Source organism: Petaurus breviceps, unplaced genomic scaffold (genome assembly GCF_028583685.1).
Source record: "Petaurus breviceps papuanus isolate PSGF00001 unplaced genomic scaffold, PetGlider_PUasm1.0 151, whole genome shotgun sequence".
NCBI lineage: Eukaryota > Metazoa > Chordata > Mammalia > Diprotodontia > Petauridae > Petaurus > Petaurus breviceps.
In genome coordinates this window covers 7,939,879-7,945,515 of record NW_027185712.1, presented here as the reverse complement: position 1 = coordinate 7,945,515, position 5,637 = coordinate 7,939,879, and the positions used below count along the sequence as shown (strand labels likewise).

Below are 5,637 nucleotides of genomic sequence, written 5' to 3'. Positions count from 1 at the left end.
AGGTTTATAGGAGTGGAACATTGTATATAATGTAAGGTTTTTACTGTCTTTTATTTCCTGATATGATGACTGGTTTTACTGTTTTCTTTCCTGTTTTTTTATTTTTCTTTTTGGAATTCTTATTATAAAGGATGGCTCTTTAGGAAGGGGTGGGGAAGAACCAATGGACATAAGGAGAAATCCAAGCAGTGAAAAGAACATATATATATATATATATATATATATATATATATATATATATATATACATACATGTGTGTATGTAATATATCGATCAAAGAAAGAAATTAGAATTCTAGTTTATTTATCCATATTAAATGTGTTTAATTACTTTGAATTAACTCCCAAGTCCCTCATCATTGTATGAGCCTCTAAATCTATGAATCAAACTCTTAATTTAGGTGATCCCATCAGGGTGCAGTCACTCTGAAAGGATTTATCTTAAATAGCCTATCTCTTCCCATCTTATGTATTTCTTCACTATAAAACTTAATGCAATTATGACACGTTAAACAAGCATTGGTCCATTAATTTACTTGGGTGGTAATTGTGCCATTACATCATCACATCATATTATATTCCTTTGCTGTGTGTGTGTGTGTGTGTGTGTGTGTGTGTGTGTGTGCCTTTGGGAGCTGGAATGGAGAACAGTAAACTGCATTCATTCAACAAGTGTTTGTTAGACTCCTACTATGTTTAATGTGCTATGTGGCATGTGTACAAATTCTTTTCCTCAAAAGAGATATAGTTAGGCATAGAAACCCTTTTCTCCAGAAGCAACAGGATTTTTAAAAATAAACACTTAGGATGAAAAATGTGTTATTTGGTATCTGTTCTAAATTTTTGCCTTGTAGTGAGTGAAGGCATTTTCATTCACTGCTTGATTTTGACTTCTTGGAGATGATTTTGTGATACAGATGATTTTCAATACTGTTTTACTAATACAACATTCCACAATATCTTCTGGGATTTCCTTGCAATCACTCTTTCACATTACTCATGAGATATTGTATTTTGTGGCCCAAGTTTTGTGATGAGAGGAGAGAGGAATGATAGATAAAGAAGAGGAGGGAGGGTGCTGGGGGTGGGATTTGAGCACATGGTAGAAAAATAATATTCTAAGGTATGTTACAGGCTTTGGGCTCTAGCAGAAAACATCTCAGAAGGGAGAGGCATTGCTCTAGAGTGACCCATCAATCTTATGGAGATATGGAAGTGACATTTGCCAAACCTCAGAACTACAGTGCATGTCAAAGGAAGAAAGAGGTAAGAGCTGGGAGGAGTAGATTACCTGCAACACATATGTCTCTATGTCTGGGGAGACAGCTAGAATGAGATTTATTCTCTTCTGCAGTTATTTAGATAATGTTGAGGATAAGTTTTCATTTTGGTTTTATCTCTTATTGGTTTTAGTTTTCATGTATGCTTATCCTATTTTATTTATAAAGTGCCTGTGTATGTAATTGCTCACTGCTCTCTCAGCATTGTTTCAGAGGGATATAAATGCATTCTCCATTTTTCTCCCAGTGGAGTTGTACCTCCAGATAGGATGTATGTACAAGAAAAAATATGACGAGAGGGGACTGCTCTCAGATCAAGCTGGTTTTACTTAAACTACTTAGTCAAAGAGATCAGAAAAAGTCTGAATGCAGGGGTTTGTATAATCTGTGTCATCTAAGAATCACAATGAGAACAGGAAATGACTTCAACACCCTCTAGGGAGATAAGTGTGTAATGAATATGTTGACTTTTGTGATATTACCTGCATCAGATTTCCAACCAGGCAAAGGAGTTATGTGAACATTCAGGTAAACACTCAAACCATGAAGGAGATTTCACAGGAATCAACTCCAGTCATTGATCCCTCCTTCAGATTTTCCCTCTAGCTAATAAGCTTCAAAATCTTACAGCTTGGAAAGGACATTTGGATATGCTCTAGTTAACTGCCTCATTTTACAGATGAAGAAACAGATGGGAAAAAAACAACAAACAAACAAAAAGTAACGATAAAAACAAGCTCCAGGTTTAGAATCAGGAGATCTGTGTTTGGAGACCATCTATGTTACTTAGTATCTACATGATGTTAGGAAAAGGAAAGGAAAGTCATTCCCTCTGAATTTCAGTTTCTTCACCTATAAAATGAGTATGTTAATACTACTAAACTCTCAAGGTGTTAGTGAGGAAAATACTTTGTAATCTTTTTTTTTTTTTTTTAAGTAATCGGGGTTAAGTAACTTTCTCAAGGTTACATGGCCAGTTATTTCTGGGTGTGTGTAATGTAATACCAAGCAAAGGCAACTTCCCAGGTTCAAAATACCAGCATAGGTGCTCTCTATTTTATTCAGTAACAAACCCAGAACAGAGAAGATCAAAACATGACATCATTCAAAATACAGCATTTACTAAGTGTGATTAAATCATCTCCAAGGCCTACCCCACCCCAGGACTTTCCAATCATTCAATCAATTACAAAGTCTCTGTTCCAAATACTTCTCCACCCCTAGGCTATACCTTAATTAAGTCCACCACAAAGCCCCTCTTCTCAAATGGAGATTAGTTTCCAAACATAAGTAAAATACATTCATTTGCTCAACCATAGAACACAAAAAGGTCAAAAGTTCCCCACCCCTGGATCACAATTGAATCTACCCCAGAGTTACATCAAGTTTAAACACAGCACTTAATACCCAAATGGAGGTCTTTTCTTCATCTTGACACGAGGCAAGTTCTCAGCAATCTTAGTTCCTGGGGAGACAAGGCTTAGCAAGGCCATAAGATACATTGCCAGTCCCTTCATGAATTTATCCTCTGTCTGTAGAACAGTCCTAGAACCCCTGAACACATTAGCAAAGCCCTCTCCCAGGATTTCTGTAAACATACAACAAGAAAATCCTTCTTCAGGGCTTCTAAACCAACAGAAAGGCTCCCAGACCCCTGCAACAACAGCACTGTCCTTCACCAGTGGACAGTATTCATTCTGTCTGCCGGACAGTCTCCAGACCCCTGCAACAACAGTACTGTCCCTCACCAGTGGACAGTATTCACTCTCTGTCTGCAGGACAGTCTCAGGCCTTCTTAACCAAATGCCAGGTTCCAGGACTTCTTCAACAGGACAGTCTTTCACCAGTGGACAAATCTGGCAAAATAACATCAAAACAGACAGACAAAGTACCAGCAAAACAGCCATGTCTCCTCAGTCCTTGGCAGCTCAGGGGGCAGGTCTCAAAAGTCCAGGGCAATTCAAAGCGGCCACCAGCAATCTCTTAGTCTCTCCCCCTACACGAGGTGCTGCTTCCAAAAAAAACTTCCGCCTCTCTCTTGTCTCTCCAAATCTACGTCACCAGCTCCTCCCAGTCAGGACTTTCTTTTCACATCAAAAAGTCCATCCCACAGGTGGGATTAACAAGCTCTGGGTTTTAATACAATCAATTTGAAAACCAAGCCAATACAGGGGAATCTTTAATTGCCATTACTATCACAGTGTGGTGCTGAATGTCTGACCCTGGGATTCGATCTCCAGGTCATCCTGACACTGGAGCCGGTGCTCTTACTTGCTGAGCCACCTGGCTGCCCTGTAATCTTAAAACATAATATAAATCTGAATGCTTAGGCAGTGTAAAGAGAACTAGAGGCAGAATTCAAACATTTATCCTAGAACACAGGTTTTCTGACTCCAGTCCACTGTTTAACAGGAAGTAGAGTACTTGATAGGGGTCAGAAAGAAGAGGGTTCAACCCTACCTTCTTCCCCCCTCCCCTCAGACATGTAATTGCTTGTAAACTTGGGCAAGTTACTTAACCTCTCACATATTCTTTTTCATTGCCTCTAAATAAAGCATGATAATAGCACCTCCCTCATGGTGCTTCTAGTGAAGATCAAATGACATGCCATATGTAAAGTGCTTTGCAAATATTAAACCAGTATATGAATGTAACTCAGCTTCAACCCTGATGGATTAGGGGACAAACAGTCTGGTACCTCATACTATGTATGGAGGGAATTGTTACTCCTGATTGGTGGAGAGAACAATGAGTTGTTTAGCATACTTTTATAAGAGATTTGCTGAGTTGGTTCCTGAGCATCTTCAGAAAGGACATGTGGACAGAAGACAGTCTAGGAAGATGGAAACAAAAGACTTGAAAATACCAGGATTAAAAATAATTGAGTCGTATTTTTTTGTCAATGCTTGAAACGAGTCATAGTTGGAAGACAGACAGAAAAAAATATCTCATTAATCAGGGCCCTTTATTGAAATACCTCTCACTGTATTATTCAAGTCCTTAGCTTACCATGGTTTCATTCCTGACACAACTTTATTATGATAATATTCTCTTTAATGTATTTCATTGCAATCCATACCATTCTTTGCTTTGATTATATTACTATTCTATTAAAAACAAAATAACTTCTCCCCTATAAAAATCCTGCGACTTTCAAGTGCTTTTAGGATAAAATTCAAATACAAGCTGCTACTGAAATTTGCCTTTCCAACTTTACCATACATTATTCTCATACATAAATTTATAACTCAGACAGACTGGCCAATTTGCTTTCTCCCTCCCCTGACCCTAATTGTGTGGCATCTTCATGCATCAGCACATTTATTTGTGCTATCCTCCTATCGGAAATTCCCTCCCATTATCTCTACCTATTAAAACTGTTTGCATATTTCAAGACCAAGATCAATATCCAATTCCTCTATGAAATTTTCTCATATCACAGTATTAGTAATGTTTTCTTCCTGATCTCATCTCTTACTAACTCATTGTTTATGTACCACCTCACCCCCTGTCCTTTTGGGTGACATGGATGCTCATGTTGCTTGGATAAGCAGGGAGTCATCCACTTCAATGGGAGATACTGAGACTACATCTCATCATCTCCTTTCCATTGAGATCCTGCCACAACACTCTTGAGATTCACAGTTGTTGCAATCCTGCCTATTAATGTACTGTAAAGATCCCTGGACTTTGCAAACTACTCCACTAATGCAGCCATCCTTAAAACATTTTGGGGCTCTTCATCTTCTGTGCAGCTCAACTATCCTATTTGCATTGTTTCCCACAATTAGAATGTGAGCTCCTTGAGAGCAAAGACTGTTTTACTTTCCATTCTTATCTTCAGTGTTCAGCATAGCACTTAACACATAGTAAGTACTTTTTTTCCCCACTCATCAGGTTCATTGGAAGAATTTGTCAAACTGATAAGTGGTTTCTCTGGTCAACTTCCTGCCCCAGTATAATTTAAATTGTACATTTTAGTTGTATTTATGAGGCTGGATTTACAGAAAAGTGGGCATGTTTATAGGAGGTCAAAAAAAGAAGTTTTTCTGGTATGCATTCTGGTAAGTCTTCCTCCTGACAAAATCCATTCTAAAATAGCCTTGCTTTGTTGTTTCAAGCCTCTCATGAATTTTGGCTAGACTCAACTCATTAATATCATACTATTGTGTATTATTTAACTTATCACTTCTCAAATCCACTTCTTTTTGAAACCCAGACCCAGAAACAAAATCCTGTCCTCAGTGGTTACCAACTGTTTATCATAAAATCTTAATAAACCCCCAAACCTCTAATTATCTAGGAAGGAAAGAAGGAAGGAAGGAAGGAAGGAAGGAAGGAAGGAAGGAAGGAAGGAA

At 38.1% G+C, this 5,637-nt stretch overlaps 1 long non-coding RNA gene across 4 annotated transcripts in view; it reads left to right on the top strand.

Moving 5' to 3' along the window:
- Positions 1 to 1,104: 1,104 nt before the first annotated feature.
- The window catches only part of LOC138151965 (uncharacterized), a 98,342-nt gene continuing 93,809 nt past the window's right edge, over positions 1,105 to 5,637 (top strand). For all 4 annotated transcript variants that reach the window (XR_011165980.1, XR_011165978.1, XR_011165982.1 and 1 more), the window contains exon 1: positions 1,105 to 1,265. This is a non-coding gene — a long non-coding RNA (uncharacterized lncRNA). The remainder of the gene's footprint in view (positions 1,266 to 5,637) is intronic.